Raw genomic sequence first — 20,182 nt, 5'->3', positions numbered from 1 at the left:
GGTATTTACAGAGTCAGAAATGTATCTTCCAACCCTCCAGCAGTGGCCTTACCCCCTGTGAGATGAAGATGAGTCTGGGGCTGCTCTCCAGCTGCAAACCAAGATGCTAGCAAGGGCCCCATGTCCTCCCCCAGCTGGAGGAGGCAAAGCTCTAAACTGTGTCCATGCAGTACTTGTCCTTTAGCCCACGTTGTGACTTGGTTCCCCCAGGTGACTCACTGGGGTACTGAGTTCTCCCCATGCCAATTTCAGAATCTGGTGCTCAGTGGCTTTAAGGGCATCAAGTAGATGTATAACTCAGTGCTGCACGGAGGCACATAGGGGTGTAGGAAACTGAGATCTTGGCCTGAACTGGTTTCTGTATCTTGGCCTGAACTGGTTTCTGTACCCTCCAAGCCCATCTTTAGCAACAAAGCAGAGAGCAGAGCAGATTTTTACACGAGGTTTGCAATGCCAGCTTAAGTGTTTTAATGCTGCCAAAGCCAGGACTCTGTTGAGCTCACTTATCTCACAGAAGACAGCAGCATGACAGAGCATAAAAACACACAGTGGTCACAAAAGCAGACTGAAGTTAATGTAAAAACAAAGCTAAGCATCTGCTCCGAGAACCAGCTTTCTAATGCACTGACAGGAGCACTAAACTTTGCAACATTGCAGAGTGTTTAACCGGTACCACACCAGCTGTTAGAAATTTCTGGCAATGGGGCAGATACTATCTGGCAAGTTCTCATGAGCAGCTGACAGGAATGAAGAGTGACAGATATAAGAATGAGAAAATGCCAACCATATGGCACGAATATTATGCTAATGTTTCAAGCAGGTGTCAAGCAGTCGTCGCTTGTGTTTGAGTGAGCAAAATTTATACAGATTTTAATGATTACACAATTTTAAACACAATTACATTTCCATTTCCATATTGTTACAACTGTGATTTTGTCATTTAGCAGCAATAGACATTGCAATAGATTTATCCACATAGGAGCTCAGTTCTGTTTCCTTTATGGCTTTAATACCACACTTCCACCGCACAGGTGTAATATTTACTTCACTGCAGTTAACTGTAGTGTTGTGCTTGTGATCCAGCCTGCAAGACCTTGCTTGCTTACGTGTAACATTGGGTTGTTTGCTAAATGCTAACAGCCTATATGAACTGCACCAGCCAAGGTGCTTATGGGTACGTCTCAGCAAAAGTCATCAAAGTTGATTTTTATCACCAAACATCTTCACACTGCTGCTGCTGTATCTACTGTGTGTTTCCAAAGGAGGAGCCAGGAAGGAAGTCCCAGAGCAATCTGGGTGACCAGATTTCAAGCAGTGAGGATATGCCAACAAGCAGCTCAGCTCTGCCAGCTTTCCTTGTGAAGCTGCTTTACAGACAGTGAGCTGCATCAGCGCTATTTATTTCTCAATGGCAAGTGGAAATAACAAATCCGGGTACCCTAAATTTCTGTTTGCTACTTGTTCTGCATCTCATACTTGAAGAAACTTTGATCACTCTTGTATTTCAGATGAATTCCCAGCATAGTGCCTGCAAGTCTGCTATGCATCCAAGGCTCTTGACCATAGTAATTCCCCTTCTCCTCTCCTAGTTCCCTTTCCTTATAGCAGTGTGTTTAGCCATTGGGTAGAATCACAGAATCATAGAATTGCTCAGTTTGCAAAAGACCTTCAAGATCATCGAGTCCAACCACCACCTAACCATCCTACCCTAACTCTAACAACCCTCTGCTAAATCATGTCCCTGAGCACCACATCCAAACGGTTTTTAAACACATCCAGGGATGGTGACTCAACCACCTCCCTGGGCAGCCTATGCCAGTGCTTAACAACCCTTTCTGTAAAGAAGTGTTTCCTGATATCCAACCTAAACTTACCCTGGCACAACTTGAGGCCATTTCCCCTCATCCTGCCACCTGTCACCAGTGAGAAGAGACCAACCCGCTCTCACTGTAAGCACCTTTCAGATACTGAAAGAGAGGAATAAGGTCTCCCCTCAGCCTCCTTTTCCCCAGACTGAACAGCCCCAGTCCCTTCTGTCAAAAAATTTAACCCAAATGGATTTCCAAACACATGCAAGCTCTTCACCTCACAAGAGGCCCTAAGATGTGGTCTTTGAGACCTTTACATTGCTGCCAAATTACTAAATGTTGGCTGAAGGGTTATAAAAATTTTATTGGCCGAAGAAACGTGTTATGCTGATACTTGCATACTCCTGAGAGTATCAGGCTTATATTTGGCAGCTGGTGATGCAAAGAACTGCACACTGCAACTTCATAGTGCATCTGAAATTGTAACTGAAAAGGTAAGAGGAGTCCTACAGCTCATTCAGTGTCTGCTTGCATAGGGTGGGTACCCTTTTCCAGGAGAGAATTCAATGAGAAAGATACTGCAGAAGTAGCAAATACGATTGCTGGGCTACTATGATAGTAAGGGAGAAACATAACTCAGGAACAGTGGGGAACAGCGAGAGGCAGCAAAGGCTCAAAGCAAGGGAAAGGTAAACCAGACTGGTTTAACCAAGCCAGGTTTAACAACCTAACAACCAGACTTAAGCATTGGGATCATCACTGGCTTACAAAAAAAAAAAAAAAAAAAAAAAAAAAAAAAAAAAAAAAAAAGCAGAAATGGCTTTTTGGAGAGTCTGATGGTTCATTTTGGGCTAAGGCTGCTTCAACCACCACTGAGTGAAGCAGTATGAAACACTTGACATCACTGCTGGGGCACTGGGGATTTTGTTGACTGCAAAGGCCATCACCACCTCTTGTGCCCATTTTATAGAAGGAATAAAAAAAGCACCTGAGAAAATCTCTGATTTTGTTCCTAGATTAACAGGAAACAGCCATTTTGAAGACTGTGTTTTAGCTTTCAAATATGCAAAATTAAGTGACTTAAAACATGCTATTGACAGACAAATCAGTATCGGAAATACTGCTGGTAATTCCCTTTTCAGCAAGCACTCCTAATAGGAATACCTGAAATATGCAGCAATATCATGAAAATAGGAAGGGATGGAGAAAAGAAAGAAGGATGGAGATGTTAAAAAGGCAATGCAACGTGGAAAACACTCAGTGATTGTAGTTTTCCACTGTAAATTAAAAATAAAGGCTTGTGCTGCTAATAAATGTCAAATCATAAACTAGTTTCAAGGAACTGGAGACAGCCAGACGTTACTTTTGTTACAAAATGGCAGAAAAATTCAAATGAACGATGTATGACAGTAGGGACTTCAGGGAGATTTCAGAATTACACAGCAGCAGATATCCTACAGGGGATGAGGAACCAGCTGTTAGTGGACCACCTTACTAAAGAAAGGACTTGATGCAGACATGCTGTGATGTTATTTGTGTCTGTGTAAAAGAATGAAGAAGCACAAAATCTTTTAAACACATCTGTGGGGAAAGTCTCCATTCCTCGTGGCATTATACAGTAACAGTACAATGCAAACAGAATCAGCACAGGGTGAACTGTGTTATGAAGAGAGAGGAAGCAGACACAGCTACTGGAGCAGGGCAGTCTGGCTGGCCCCTGGCTCCAAGTAGAAGTGAGGAATTACTAAGTTTTGAAAACCTCTTGAATGTATTTGTGATTCTGAGGATTAACCTAGGAGGCAGAAAATACCTGCCAGCCCTACCTGCCACAACTGCAGTGCTAACATTAAGCGAATGGAGGACGATATGTTGCTTTTATCTAAAGTATTTTCTGTCACAACAACACCAATAGAAAGCTCAGAAGTTGCAAGACAGCCTGAATATTCACCTGGAAATAAAAGTCATGTCATTTCCTGGTGAATTCCTTAGGACAGAGGCTTGGTGAGGGCTGTGCACGCTGTGTAGCCCAGAGAGTGGTCTAGCTTAATGCTTCCAAGTTTCTTAGATACAACTTGCATTTTGCAGGCTCCTCGAGATCAGCACCTTCTGTTTCTTTTCTCAGACCCTGGAGTCCTGCAAGCACTATAAAAGCCACTGTAAGATGTCACTGCTCTCTCAGGTCCCTCACTTTACCACCTGTCACCCATGTCACCCATGTCACCCTGCTTCCATCTCTGTGTGCCTGCCTGCTCTTGGTTGCTTTACTCAGGATTAATAGCTCTCTGAGTATTTTTATTTCTAAACATACAACCAAGTATTTCCATAGGTGAAGTCTGGCTCTTTCCTCTTAAAAAAAAATCTTTGGGCCAAGTCTGCATCTCATTTTTCTTTCTTATATAGAATTCTGCACTTCAGAATGGTTAGCTTGAAAAATTTTCAGTGCCATGTTCAGTGTATGTTATCACAGGACTGATCCCATTCCACGAAGCCAGCTTTTAGGCTAAGCTCAGCTCAATGACAGTTTAAAAAGGAGGGAAATACTGCCCTAATTGCTGCAAAGTAAAAGCAAGGGTATTGTTTAGGCATATCCAGAATGAAGCTCTAAACCCCATAAATGAGGTTAGGATGCAGCTAATCTATGGTATGCCTCTATGATTTTGGCTTAGTACATTTTTGGTCTTGCTGTATCACCAAAGATAACTTGTTTACATGTATGACAGCAGTTGTCTTCTATTACCTGTTCTCTTTTGCTCTGAAATGGAATGAAGTCATGAGCTCTCAGTTTAGAGGTGATAGCCAACAATTGTGCTGTCAGCAACACCTATCAGGTCAACAGTGCAAAATGGTGGAAGGAAGGAGTACAATTTTCAAAGGGCAGTAGAATCAGTGACCCGCAGAGGCAGCAGTGTCATTGCAGGACCCATGCCTTAATTTAGAGGCTTTTCAGGTCTGGGCAGAGGCATAAAGAAGGTGGAACCCACCATTCCTACACAGTGCCAGGTGAGGAGGATGTGGATGAGCAGGAGATGGTGGAAGCTGGTGTGGGCACAGTCAGGTTGAAGCTAAGGAACACAAGTGCTGCTGTTTCCTGCCCTGGTACTATCATTGGGTTGCTGTAGGGAACGCATTTCACATCTCTGTTTTTCTGTTCCTCCTCCCACCTTTTGTTTGTGATCTTTTCACTGTCTCTCACTACATGTTTATACAGTGACTAGTACGATGAGACCCTGATCTTGCTTGAGGCCTCTAAGCATGACTGTAATACAAATGATAAATGATCATCATAAAACAGGACAGCACAGATTCATAACTTCAGTCATAACTCACAGCTGGAGTGTCACCATCACACAGATACTTGGCAAGGTCAGGGAGACCATGAAGAGCCAGAAATGAATCCACACACAAAAGAGGGGATGGTGAATGTCTTAGGAATATTTTTAATATCTGTCACTATTACACCTGTGTCAGTTCACTGCTTGTTTCCATTACTGATGCCTCTTCTTGACAGCAGTGTTGTGGCTGTGAAAGGAATTGAGCTATGTAGCACAGCAGAAGATGACTGTGGTCACCAGAATGCAGCCCACAAGAAAATGTGCACAAATGGTGTGCAGGTGCTTCCCATGCCTGCCTTTTGCACTACTCTGTCCTGCAAGCTCTATGGATTGCGCCCATTCAGAAAATGCCTGCAGCTGAAAAAGGCACTTCAGCAAAACTTTTTTTTTTTTTTTTTCCCCTTTCATTACTTACAAAGGCCTACAGACTCTTATTTTCATGTCTTCTCTGTCTCTTCTCCCCCCTCTGTCTCATGGAAGAAAGCAGTATGGGTATCTCATGCAGTGAATTTCAGTAGCTCTGGAGAGTATATCCCTCCTGTGAGTCAGCTCCAATATACACAAGGCAAAGTTGGCCAGGCTTAATTCCCTGTTGTTGCTCAAATCAGCACCAGTCAACAACATGCTTTGCAAAAGCTGTCATCACACTCTAGGGTTACGCATTTTTTCAGTGTCCCCTAACCTGTAGAGGCAAGGAGTTCAGGAGACCTGGTGCATAACAGGAAAGAGTTTGTTGCAGGAATGTAAGGAGCTGACGGTACAAAACCCAGTAGTTATATCCATTGAAAGCAAGTCAAGTAAGCATACAAATATCTAAATCATTATATCTGGCAAAATGCCATGCTGTGTTTTCAGCCAAAGTGTGATACTTTCAGAAAACTGAGCTTCAGTGAGCTGAATACCAGATGAAATAAAAGTACTCAGGAAGGCTGAAGCTAGGGTGCGCCTGTATTTAATGGAAAAATATTTTGATCTCAGTGAATTGAAGGTTTTACACTATTCCTCTCCATAGCTTCATGTCTTCCAGAAAACAAAGACCAGTCGCCTTCCTGAGATTAGAAGTGTTAAAATATTTTTTAATGTTTTGAAGAAACTTAGTCTTTAAAGTCTTCTCGGCAGCAGGTCTCTGAAGGCTAGCCTGTCTGTCACCTGGGTTTGATGGCTTACATGACAGGGAATATCATCCTATTTCCAGTTCTGACTTTCTTGACAGGAGCTTCTTTAGCTTCTTCCATTTTTTCTGATGACTTCATTAGACAGACAAGTACAAAAAGAAGCACAGTTTTCAGGATTCATCTTCCTTCTAAAGGTTTTGAATTTGCTATTGAATACTCTAAATAAAAACAGGCAATTATTCAATTATATTGCCAGAATCATATATGCTATTGAAAAAGAGAAATCAGTCCCAGATTCAGACCCTGGCGTATCAGTAATACCAGAATGCCTCCTCTTTCTCTCACTTGGTAGAGTAAATCTCCATAACTAGGATGAGAAGTGGGGCAAATGTCTGACTGGCAGAGCTGACAGTGTAAATCAGATGAACACAGAGAATTGAAACAAGGGAGCAGGAAGCAGAAAAGCAAGAAGGGATGAGAAGTAACATCAAATAACGAAACAGACGTTTCTGAACCTGGACAAGGATATGCTTTGGAATAAATGAAACAATCAACAATGCAAGGGGCAATTTTCCATGGACTGCTATCTGTGCTTGAAAGAAGAAATGAAACACTGGGAATGTGTCGTAATTGATAGGATAACACATGCATTAGGCACAGAGAGAGAAAGGTTGGTACAGAAATAGACCTGGAGGATGAAAAAGACAAAAAATACTTGTGCAGATGGTAGGCAGAAGGGAAATGAGAAGTTTTGAGAATGTGCAGTAACCGGACTTGGGAAAACCAGATACTTCCTTGAAGGCAGTACGCGGATTTGTCTTCCTAAAGAAAGTAACTCAAATAATGTGGACTGCTCAACAATAATATGTAGGTGGAATGCCAATATGCTTACAGTTAGGTGTAACATCACTAAAACATTGCTTAGTCATTTTTGTCATTTTACAGTTTCTGTAACAACGCAGCAGCCCAGGAGGCAACAGCAGAAGGGATGTCTCTCTAGACTGATAATGCTTATGCTTTGCTTTACGAAGGCCAGATCCTGGTAACGTTAAGCCACCAACACTCTTGGCATTCCATCCTCACTGCAATATTCAGCACCCTTTGAACAACTTCACTTAAATGGATACAAAGCAAAGCTCTCTGCACCTTGGTTTCTAAAGGTCAGCTAGTTGCCTTTCTCATCTTCCCCACAGATCTGTCCTGCAGCTCAAGATCATCTGACACTGGGTAGGTGAATGTAAACTTTTGCTTATACTTTCTTTCTACTTTCTAGTTCTCCCACATGTTGTCATCTCATATCCCCAAACTTCAGTGAAGGCAAGTGTGGGGCTTTTAAGCCATCTGACCATCAGGGCATTCACTGTACTGCAGGGAAAAGTCTTCCTAACATTGGCAATTTTCCCTAATGGTAGGCCACAGACTATTTGCTCTCATTACCATCATCTCCAGGAAGTCTGGGAGATATCTGCTGAACCAGTGCAACAGTCCTGACCTCCATTTGCCCTTTGCCTTTTTAGCTGTAGAGACCCACCCTAATCTCTCATTAACAACATAAATTTAAAAACACCTTTTTGTTTTCCCACCCCCAGCCAGCTGCAGAATCTTCCCTGTCACCCATAAGACAGAACTCTTCTCTCTGGAGTCTGAATGCTTGGGAAGGTCACTGAGCATTCTTGGTTTGAGCTCTGCAAAATGCAGCAGTTTTCCTTGTCCTGTCTGCCTCTTGGCCAGCTTAATCTGGAATCAGCAATGGTGAGAGATGATACAGGCTGAACTCATAACAAAGGAATGCTGTGGAGAGCAGCAGTGGCAGGAGAACAAACTAGATACTAAGTTATTTCACTTCACACAATCACAGAATCACAGAATCACCTGGGTTGGAAGGGACCTCAAGGATCATGTAGTTCCAACCCCCCTGCCTAGCAGGGCCACCAAACATACACATTCAGATCAGGTTGCCCAGGACCCCGTCCAACCTGGCCTTAAACACGTCCAAGGACGGGGCATCCACAGCTACATAATTTGCTATTTAAATGAGGATGAGCATTGATTACTCTCCCCGTTCAGAATCCCAGTGTTCTTGTTTCTTCATTGCACTGGCCTATGAGGCTTGAGCTTCTTAGAAGCCATTCCTTGGCTTCTGAGCTGAAAGCACTCAAGCTCTCAGTCAGAAAAGCACAGTTAAGAAGAACTCGCCTTTTTGGCTAATTTGGCCAGAGATACCTCACATGCAGAAAAGATTTGGGATTTACTTATGGGCGCAGCCCTACCGGGACAAATGGACACATGGTCTTTTAATATTTTTGTATGCTTCCTAGGCCCTGCCAAATTTCTGGGGATTCTCCTGCTGCAGTTCTGTAGCTCTGACCCTACAGTGTCTCCCACGCATGTCAGTAGTAGCAGCCAGAGAAAAGACATGGAGCTGTCCAGACCATGGAGAATGTTTTCCTGGCTCATAGTCACATTCTTGAGGTTCCATCCAGCAGGCAACCTTATGGAGAAATGGGAAGAGGAACAAGGAATAAAACAGTCCCATTTACATAGAATTGACAGGCATGGAAGTTGGCAGTTTGGAAGTTCATCATCAGATAAGATTGCTGGCCGGATCACATGCCAGTGCCTGCTTCTGCAGTGCCGGGTCAGGACAGAGTTTCCATTAGTCACCACACACACCAGTACACAACCTTAAAAACAAAACTTCTAAATATTTTGGAGGAACACAGATTGCTGACATAGACTTTGGAGTAATCTAAGTCTCAGATGAGGATGAAAACTGTGAAGACAGCTCGACAGCAAGATTTAATTTGGCCATAGTTGCTATCTGGGGATTGATTGAATGAAGAAAGGTTTCAATGACTAATTTCTGCAGGGTCTGAAATATAAAAGGTTATTAGACACATAGCCAAACAGCTGCAGAATCTGACACAGACATTGTTCTCCCGGAGCATTTGGTAATAGACTATTTCAGATGATTAAATAGCTAATGAAGTCAAAATCTTTACTAAGTAGATGGATACCAGCAATATTGCAAAGGTAACTGTAGATTTCTATCAAAAAATTTGTGACTCAAAATATTTATGTTCAGATGAAGCTAATGGGCTCGTCTCAGATAAGGAGAAAACATTTGATGTATTTTTAAAAGGTTTCCAATTTGCTCTGCTGTAGCAGTTTTCAATTACAACCAGTTTCAAGGTGTTTGTTTTCAGAATGAATATTCAGTTTTTTCAACGTAAATTCTCACCAGCTGCCGCTTGAAACTATTTCTTCCATTAATCATGAAGCTACTGCTTTTTTTGGCAGCGTGGGGATCTGCATCTCTAGCCTGTTGAAACTGTACCTTGCTCCTTCATGGGCATAAGCCACCCGTGATATCTGTATTTCTCTAAAGTTGCCGAGCAGTAATAAAGGGGAAAAGGGACACTTCAGAAAACACTGCAGAAGAGTCATGAATTAATAAAATTATTCATTTGCCTCTTTGTTGCTATTTCAGTCTGTATTTTCTTCTGCTGATCTTTTAAATCCTTTCCCTATGAGGGTCAATATCCACAAGGCATACGGAATAATCGGGGAAGATTAAAGATCTGTGTGTGGTTGCAGGGCCACAATCAATCATGATCACGGATAGAGACATAGTGAGATAGCTCCATGACTGGAAAGCTGTCATGGAGGACTATGTACTTTTTAGGAAAGAATAATGGAAGATTAGGGAGACCAAGAAAATTGGTTGGCATTCAGGAGTCTCTTCTTTCAAGCTCAAGATCGGTACGGCCCTAATACTAAGAAATCAGGGAAAGGTGGCAGGAAACCCAAATGGATGAGCAAGGAAAAACTCAAAGGAAGAAGAACGTCTATGGAATGTGGAAAAGGGGTCTGACCACTGGGGAAGAATATAGGAACACTATGTTAGGGCATGGAGGGATGCCACAAGGAAGGCTAAGGCACACTTGGAATTAGATCTGGAGAAGGAGCTATAAGAGCGGAGTTAGTGCTATGTCTGGTTTTGTTCAACATCTTTAGTGACCTGAATGAAGGGATAGCATACACACTCACCAAGCTCGCTGATGATACAAAGCTGGGAGGAGTGGCTGACACACCAGAAGGCCGTGCTGCCATTCAGTGATACCTGGACAGGCTGGAGAGCTGAGTGGAGAGGAACCTGGTGAGGTTCAACAGGGGCAAGTGTAGAGTCCTATACTTAGGGAGAAATAACTGCATGCGTCAGCAAAGGTTTGGGCTGACCTGCTGGAAATGAGCTCTGAAGAGAAGGACCTGGTGGTCCCGGTGGACAACAGGTTGGCCATGAGCCAGCAGTGTGAGCCAGTGGACAAGAAGACCTGTGGGATTCTAGGGTACATTAAAGTGAACATGGTTGAAGAAGGTGATCCTCCCCCTCTACTCTGCCCTGGTGAAGCCACATGTAGAATACTGTGTGTCCAGTTCTGGGCTCCCCAGTTTGAAAAAGGCAGGGATCTCCTAGAAGGAGTACAGTGGAGGGTCACAAAGATGATAAAGGGTCTGGAGCATCTCCTGTATGAGAAAAGGCTGAGAGACCTGTTCTTCAGCCTGGAGAAGACTGAGGGTGGATCTCAATGTTTATAAATACCTAATGGCTGGGCGTTAAGTGGATGGGGCCAGGCTCATTTCAGTGGTGCCCAGTGACAGAACAAGATGCGATGGGCACAAACTGGAACACAGGGAATTCCATCTGAACAGGAAGAAAAAAATATTTACATTCAGGGTTACAAAGCACTGGAAGAAGCTGCCTGGAGAGGTGGTGGAGTGTCTTTCTCTGAAAATATTCAAAATCTGTCCGGATGTTTTCCTGTGCAACCTACTGCAGTGAACTTCCTTTAGCAGGGAGTTGGACCAGATGATCTCCTGAGGTCCCTTCCAACCTCCACAATTCTATGATTAGAAGAACAGCTGTGTTTTTTTTAACAGCTTGTATACAAGCTATGTTAACTAATTCACAGACTGCAGCAAAAAAGTTCTTTACAAGATTAAATTATCCCCTTACACAGAGGAGCCTGCAGCAGAGCTAATATGTACACTGAAGCTAGTTTGCCTCTACTTATGATTACTTTTGCCTCATTTATAGAAACGTAATAGATGCTCATTCCCATTTAGGTGAGTCAACAAACATCGTATAGCAGTGCCCATGTCTGCTTTGCTGTAGATTTCTTGATGCCATCTCACATATTTGTTTTACCTACACCATCTCCTGCCTGAATAAACTTTTTTCTCTTTTAATCTCCCCCTTGAGGATTTATTGCTATTGCAAATTAGAGGGCTGTGGCTCAGCTGTAGAGTAATAAAAGGCATTTTAAATATATACAAAGAAAATATGCTATTTTATTTCTCTCTGTTTGGATGGTGTTGCATTTCTCAAGCAATCTGAGAAGCAGAAGGTTGCTGGGCATAGGGATACTGCACCTGGACTGAAGGACAATGGCTGAAGTCTGGAATGTTTCTATAGCAAATCTGGCTGCCACCTGTGGTTCTGGTGTCACCTTGTGCAGGATACAGGACAAACCTTGGGCACCCTGCCTATACATCCTCCCTGCCCTCCTTGTATGTGATGTCAGAGTCCACCTAGCAGGACAGCCCAGCAATGCTGTGAAAGGTGCTGCAGCCAGACAGTTCCTTCCTTGTCCATTTCAGCCTCTCAGTAGCTTACAAGAGTCATCCAGAGCCACAAGCTTCAGTTGCAGCATAGATATGTGGAGGATTTGAGGGAGGCTGGGCTTTAACTCTTAACTACCTAACTGAAATGCTAGGTGGGGATGGCTGTCACTGTAGTTGTCTCCGGCGGTGTTCAAGGCCAGGTTGGATGGGGCCTTGGGCAGCCTGGTCTAGTATTAAATGTGGAGGTTGGTGGCTCTGCCTGTTGTGGGGGAGTTTGAGCTTCATGATCCTTGAGGTCCCTTCCAACCCAAGCCACTCTGATTCTATGATTCTATGACTGTATGAGCAGATTAACCTGCTTTGACATTGCTGAGAAATGCCATCACCAATTCAATGTCCACAGATAAAATCCCCTAGTAAAGCCTATGTCAGGAACAGTTGCCAGATCTGGAGCTCCAGCCTTCCAGGAAGATCAAACCATGGTTCACACCATGGCAGCTGGTGCTCTGTATCACATCACTTGGATGTAAAAACAGTCATGCCTAAGAGCAAGACTATCCCTCATTCTCAGGAAGATCAGTCTCACGAGCTTTCTGTAAATGATTATAAGTGAGAATGCTGAACTGTAAGGCGGTGATGTTGCACAGTGAACGTAAGGATGGAGCACATCAAGCACGAATGAAAGGTGCAGAGCTTACAGCACACCTGTACAAGCACACTCCTTCAGCACACATGATCTAGCAAGATTTGGAGGCTGCTGCAATACTTATCAAACCACTTACTCTTTGCTTTTAGATTGCCTGTGGTTGTCAGGTAGGCTTAGAGTTAGATCCAAGCCAGAAATTTGTATAAAAATCTAAATTTATATGATAGAGTTCATGGAACATTTAATTCAGTCTTTTTGGTTTTCTTTCTTTTTTTTTTTTTTTTTTTTTTTGTTTTATTTTTTTTTTTTAATATATCACCAGCTATGAAACGAGATCCTAACTGCTAAATATTTGCTTAGTTTTTCCAGATGCTTACACTTCATCTTGTGGTTGGTTCTAGGGTTTTGATTTGTTTCTATTTCTGGTGAAGTCTGAGTGCAATAAAAGATAATTTAGCCTCTATTTACTGCACAGACCTTCAGCTAGTTACATCTTTCGTTTCTACTGTCAATGTCAATAAGAAATTGGTGACAAAAATTACTATTGTGTTTGCAACCGCAGTGTTATTTATAAACAGCTAGATGCAGAAAAAAATGCAATTTAAATTTCATTGTGAGCAATGTTCAGGCCTAGAGCTCCCTAATGCACAATTCATAGCTACTTAAATTGTAGTCATTACTCTTATACTGCAATACTGTTTGTCATGATAAAGAGAAATTACTTTTCTGCCAATTACTCCAGTAAGATTAGTTAATTTACATTTATAAAGGGTATGGAGCAGCATCTCAATTCCATGGAGATACTTCTTGGAAGCATTTGGCCATTCAGAATTTCGGAGAAAATGTAAACACAACTCAATTTCAAAATTAAAAAAAAAAAGAAAGGTGGCATGTACATCCAAAAGGCTGTAAACCCCAATGAAGAGCAGCAATGAAGAGTAAATACATCACTTACAGACTGCCAACTTCAATGTTGCAGAAAATTGTACTGAGGACCTGGAAGAAGGAAAGCTGCTCTCTCCCTTCAGTACTGGGCAGCCATGCTGGCAGCTTCTGAAATCACTGTTCCTGACTATGTGAGCTGTGCATGCAAATAATCTACATAAAACATTCTACAAGTTGGGATCCCATTTTCTCCCCTTTTTAACATCTAGATGTTTATTCAGTCAATGTTGGGATGTAGACACAGCAAGAATCAAAAACATGCTACCTTTATGCATTTACTTAAAATTTCTGGGTGAGTTTTAGCATGCCTGATACTCACCACCTGAGGCATCACAGGTCTCAGACTGAGCACTAAGAGTGGGCAGGGTTAAGACCTACCTCTGCCCTGCAGGAAGGCAGGCTTGCTTAAAGCACCTATATGCTGAGGTCATGGGTATTTTGGGGGAATAGAGCAGGTCCAGCAGAGCACAAACACACACTGTGTAGGTGTACAGTCACTGCCTGCGTGCAGCTGGCAGAATAGAGCTTAACCTCTAGCAATTAAAATGATGAAACACCAACAGCACAGGCATCTTGAACACTGATACTTGTGTTCAGGCATGTCAGACTATGCTGATCTTTGATCATGGAATCGTTTAATTTGGAAGAGCCTTGATGCTGATAACCCTGCTCACAGAATCATAGAATGACCTGGGTTGAAAAGGACCACAATGATCATCCAGTTTCAACCCCCTGCTATGTGCAGGGTCACCAATCACCAGACCAGGCTGCCCAGAGCCACATCCAGCCTGGCCTTGAATGCCTCCAGGGATGGGGCATCCACAGCCTCCTTGGGCAACCTGTTCCAGTGTGTCACCACCCTCTGAGTGATCATACATTGGAAGTTCTCATCTAAAATGCACTCAGATTCCAGCAAATACAGTCACAGTCTGCCTTTCCACTACCACTCTCTTGAAACAACGAGGGACAGAATATCCTTATCTTTCCCCCCAAGCGGGAGCCATGGGCACTTGCTGTTGCTGTGCATCAGCACAGAATGTTTAAAAGGCAGGAATTACACATGGGGGAGTTCTCTAAAGAATCTGCAATACCTAACTTTGAGTTTACCTTTGTTATAAGTTATCTCTGTTCCCATTAGGTTTAGTGAATTTGCTCAAACCAGAAGTGAACTCCTTGCTTTAGCCATCCTTCATGTAGTGCTTAAAAACCATGAATGTTGATGTTTCCTTTAATTACTCTCTTTTAGTTGCCTAGATTTTCTTTTGAGATGAATTTTCTTGACTAAAATACAGACTAGAATTGCTGCCTTGCTCAAAAGGTAAATCCCCATTTCTTTCTAGGAATTAGCATTTTAATCAAGTGGATCTCAGTTCTGCTGGTTAGGAACAACAGGTATGAAAATATTAAGGGAGGTGCAAAGCCATAATGATACGAAGGCACAAAGATATGAATTAAGATGTAAAGATAGAGATTGGAATTTAAAGTTTCATCTTGAAATTGTGACAATCTGCAAAAGGTTTTTCAGACTGTTTTTCTTAGGCCAAACTACAAAATATTTGAGCCAGTGATGCTTGTTTGGCTACAGCTGAAATCTTTAAATGCCAGTTGTTTACAATTGTCTTAATTCTTCTGTTTGTGTCGCAGCAACAATATTCCAGGGAAAAGGCTCTTAGCACTTTGCTCATAGTGAGACAGACGTATCTCAAACTGTATCAGTTGCTGGCTGTATACGAGACACAAAGTGTAGAAAGAGGTAGGTTTCTGTGATGGCAAGAAATGTCATTCAAGGTGCTGTAATTTCAGGACACAATGAAGTGGCACTCAAAGAGTTTGAAATGATATTAAAAGATGTGGTTGTAAAAGATTTAGGGTCAATTTTATTTAGGATCCATCTAATTTTCCTGGCTTCTTCCTATGGATATTGGATTGCTGGATTGCTCAGTGGTGCACCTTCCCCACACATCCTCCTTACAACGGTGTGACCTTTGGCACATGAATACTTCTATTTTTTTTTTTTTTCTCTGAGAGCCCACAATCAGCAATTTAATTAAGGTAATTTAATTTGTCTTCAAAACAATGCATGATGCATTTATTAAGGTAACTTAATTTGTCTTCAAAACAGTATTATTCATTCTCCCTAAGGCACGAAGCACATAGCACAGAAGGTAGAAAACAACATCAGAGGTACATGACTTTTACTCACACGCTCATCTTTTTCCCTGCCAGATTGTGTACTTTTCATTTTCAGCCTCAAGAAGCATTTGTGTAGCATTAGCAAAACTGTTTGTTCTGTGCTTTCCCTTGCCTTGTATCTCCCTTCCTTTCATACACAGCCCCTGGACTGCTTCTCTCAGGTGAATCAGAGGACCAAAATTCACAAAGATTTTACGATTTTGTAGTGTGATATTTCTCAGGCCTGGAAAAACAGTGATATTTACCAGTGTTGCAGTCAAGGTGTTATCTCTTATGTCCACAAACTCTTTAAATTTGATAACTTGGTATGTGCTAAGCGACTGCTTCTCTTCTGTTTGATCCCTTCCATAATCCTACTGACCCAACTACACGACAAGTATCCCCATCTCACAAATGCCTTTGTGGAATTCACTTTAAAACTAAAAATATCAGGAAGACTTTTTTTTGTTTCCTTCTGAAACTGCTTATTCCAAAATAATAGCCTGTGATACCTTCTTCTCATCAGCACCAGATGCAACAGTATGATAAATCACTATAGAAGATGAGATTTTCTAAAACTTGAAAGATTTGATAGGCAGCATGTATCATGTGAACATTTTGTGTTACAGGTAAACTGTATAGCCACACAGACTGACCTTAGTAAGTTATTTTGGACTAATAGAGTGCTGTTGTTGAGAGCACACCCACACAGCACAAAAATATCCCAGTAATGATAAAAAGCGCTTCAAAAGAAACTGCTTTAAGTACAGTTCAGCTGTGCCTTAGCTTCATATAATTCCCACTTCAGTGGTAGATACGAATGCACTTCATTCCAGGAACTTGTTATGCAGCAAAGAACATGCAGACCCTGCCTTTTGGCTCTGCTGTTTTTTTCTTGGTGATGCTGAATACTTAGAAACTGAAGAGGCCCTAGAAGTTCACACAGCAGATAGCATTTGTAATGAGGTCCTTAAAATATGTGCATCCCACGCATGTCTCCCATTCAGAGTAACCAGGAAATCATCCTCACATCAGATCCCATTTAAAGTCTTCCCCTGAAGATCCTTCCACGCTTTGGCAATTCCAACTAGCAGAGATGAATTGTCATGAGCACACATTTCACAGAATTCAGTTCTTTAACTGCAGCAATAAAGGTATAAAGGAGCGATGTCTGGCCAGGAATATAAGTGTGAGGTGATTCTCCCATCTCATACAAGGCCAAATTACTCCTTTGGGAAGAATTTGATGAGATGGGACTGCCTCTGGACAGCTGCATAAAACTCAGCCTCTCTTTAGGCAGCAACTTTGCCTAGCACCCAGAACGGGAAAATCAAAGCAGTCATAAGGAAGCCCCACCTATTGTACAAAACATTCCCATTAGTCTCTCCATGACAAAAAGCTGGGAGTTATTTTGCTGCGTAGGTGGCCATGGGAGCAGTGCAGTTATCATCACAATATAGCAAAGGAAAAAGAGCTTTCTCTAGGAATTGGGAAGAAGCTTCTGGGACATCCCAGAATATCACAAAAAGCAGCAATTTCACAGCCAGAAATAAACCTTCCTGAAACAACATTACCAGCAAAGAACAGCATAAACCTAAAAGTCATGGAGAAAAAAAAAACCTAAAATCTTTTCTTTCTGAGCGGGAGAAAAGAAATAGAATAGCACATACAATTTGTAGCTTGACTCTCGTGTCAGAGGTTTGGCACCCTTCACACAACTGTGAGGATACATAACAAGTAAAGTTGGTGGGGCAGAGCTGAGATCATGCTGTTAGATCTTTTCTTTTGGAAGAAGTTCCAGGTGAAAGCACAACTGGAAGCTGGCAGCACCATGGCAGTCCTGCTAGCAACATGCAGTATCTCTTTGTTTACCTCGTTGCTTTGCCTGGCACGGGTGCCAGCTGCATGCATGGAGCCACATTCCAACTCCAGTCACACTGGATCGAATCCAGGGTCATGTCATTGACTTCAGTGAGTTATTCTTTATTCACGCTTGCCTAGCTATGAATCTGGCCTGTTCATCAAGGTAAAAGTATCTAACTGAGACTTTCAAATTAAGGGAACAAGAAGAACAAGGATGTGTAGTGCGGAGGGGAAACACTTTACATTATAAGGGTTAGAGAGGACCTTTATTTAAAGAACTTTATCAGCATTTTAATGATGGGCCACTGGAAAGAATATCTGCATGTTGCATAGGCTTATTTACTTTCACCCCCAATTTGTTATTTTGAGAAAATGGAAAGAAAATCGATATAGGTTTGATTTTTAATATTATCAAAATAAAATTGTTACTAGTTTTTACAGAACACTAACTCATTATGCTTTTATTAGTGGTTTGGATTAGTGCTTCTTCCCTTTAGGATTTCCTCTTTTCAACTAAGAAGGCCTCTCTGACAGAGTACTTGAGATTCAGGATTTTCACTGTGGGTGTATCTTTTGTGTTAGAACCAAATTCTTTGGGAAAAAACATTGTCTTTTGCTCTACTGGAAAAATCTATGGTGTTCCAGCTGTAGTGACCAACAAGAGGTAGAGGAAAGGGATGAAGACAAAGGAAATTTATCACTGTTATATTTCAAGTAAGTTCAGATTCACCCCAGCCATGGCTCAATACCATAAATCTGCCTTTAGAGATTCCAGTGTTCTAACAAAAACTCTTCAACAAATGAAGTAAGAGTACCGAAATGGTAGAGAATTACTCTAGCAGTTCATTTGTTAAAGAAATACTGACATTTACTTTGTACTTGGCAATGGATTGAGTTGCCTCTTTGCCAGCTGTATAAAGTTGGTACACGTCCCACGTTATGTGCTCTGACTAATTCTGCAGAAATGCAGTTGTATGCCCACACCTCATTTGGATGCTGTTTATGTTGCTGCGTGATCTGGAGGTGTCCAGATGCAGACTAATGGCAGTGGAAGCACAAGGGATGGGATTTCTGCCACACCTACTTAGCAGTAACACACCACTAATTTTTCTTTGGATTTCACCTGGGTCCACTAGAATATAAGAGTATGAACTGATGGAATATGTTTGCCAAGGCTCAGAAATGTGAAGTTGCTTGTTTTCTAAGCAAAAATCATACTGTATATTAGTGCTGGAGTACCTAGAGATAGCGGTGGGGCAATCTGTCTGGCTTCAAAACAACTATTTAAAAGCACGTGTCCCAGTTTTTATTAACATTCATGTGAATCCAGAAAAGGTCTTTGCACCTCAGATTGTGTATAAACAGCACAGTGTCATAGGGATTATTGGGCAGTTCCCACAGGAAACTGAAAATAACACAAATATGGGGCCACTAACTGCCAACTCAGGTTTGGACTTTTGAGCTGGATATCAGCCCCTACAGCTTTCCCACGGAAAACTATTCCACTATTCCTATTTAGCTCATGTGAAAAAGAGCAGGCTATTAATGTTTTACCTACAAGAACAAGCCTCCTGTGCACAAGTGCTACCTATCTCTTTGTTAAAATTATTTCTATAAATCTGCGTCCCAGCGGACAATACTGTCTTAAACTAATTTCCTGCAATCATCATTAACTGGCCAGCTTGCTAACACCTGGTACCAGCAGCCTTCCCACCTCACAAGTGCAGTGCCACACAATGGTAACAGCAGGTTTTCTCCTAATCCCTCTCCATACACAAGAAACCAGCAAATGACACTCATGACAAAGACACGCAGACCGGCCTGACATTTGCTGATAATTCCCAGGAGATTCTCCATCAGCACAACCAGTCCTGCTCAGACACATTTTCCAGTGGCGTGGATAATTTGAAACCACGTCCAGCTGGACTAATTGCATGCACTGAAAAGAGCATCTTCCTTCACAGGACACGACTATGAGTGCAGCCGCAAATGCAGTGAGCACTCCGTGAAGTTTCCCAAAGCAATCATTAGTTCATCTCAGGAGAATTAGCAACAGCTCACTCCATAATGAAGGAAAGTTATTGTGCAGATATATACACTTCATGCAAAGTTTCCACTTTAAAAAAAAAAAAATTTGAAAACTGATGTTTAAATTCCACTCACAGTTTTGAAGTGTAAGCATAAAACTTCTTACTTTGCAGTTGCAGTTCCAAGCCGCCTGGAAAAATAATGCAGTCCATCAGATAGTCTGGTTTTCTTTTCTTGCATGAAAATATCATCTGTCATAGGCACAGGAGCTGACTTCAAGGACCGGCCCCTTCTGCTGAGCACACCAATCGGGAGACCTTGGGAGCACGTGTGGAAAAGCACAGCCCTGCATGCCTGTGACAGGCAGCATATGCTCTGTGTGACCGTGCTGCCGCAGGAACACTGGTGTCAGTGAAACACGGTGCTCCAGGGGCTGCTCGGCTCCGCAGCCCCCCGGGCAGAAGGCAAAACAGTGGGCTGGGGAGGGGGGGGGTGGAAATCCCTTCCTTGACAGAGGAAAGGCAGAGCTGTTTGCCAACCATACCAGTGCTACTGCTCCTTAAAGTCAGCCTTGCTCCCTTCCTTTTGGCCTGATTTCTTAATGTTTTAATAAAAGCGCTTCCCATTTCTCCCCCTCTTCCCCCCCCC

At 42.3% G+C, this 20,182-nt stretch overlaps 1 protein-coding gene across 1 annotated transcript in view; it reads right to left on the bottom strand.

The window, feature by feature from the left end:
* STARD13 (StAR related lipid transfer domain containing 13) overlaps window positions 1-19,775 on the bottom strand; it is a 299,408-nt gene extending 279,633 nt beyond the window's left edge. The window contains exon 1 of the mRNA XM_042838691.1: window positions 19,701-19,775. The gene's annotated coding sequence lies outside the window, so the exon portion shown is untranslated. The remainder of the gene's footprint in view (window positions 1-19,700) is intronic.
* Between the last annotated feature and the right edge of the window lie 407 nt (window positions 19,776-20,182).

The sequence above is a fragment of the Centrocercus urophasianus genome, unplaced genomic scaffold (assembly GCF_019232065.1).
Source record: "Centrocercus urophasianus isolate 14NV4802_14NV808 unplaced genomic scaffold, USGS_Curo_1.0 seq_9, whole genome shotgun sequence".
Lineage (NCBI taxonomy): Eukaryota > Metazoa > Chordata > Aves > Galliformes > Phasianidae > Centrocercus > Centrocercus urophasianus.
The sequence above is the reverse complement of the archived record's forward strand: the minus strand, read 5'-3'. Positions and strand labels throughout refer to the sequence as shown.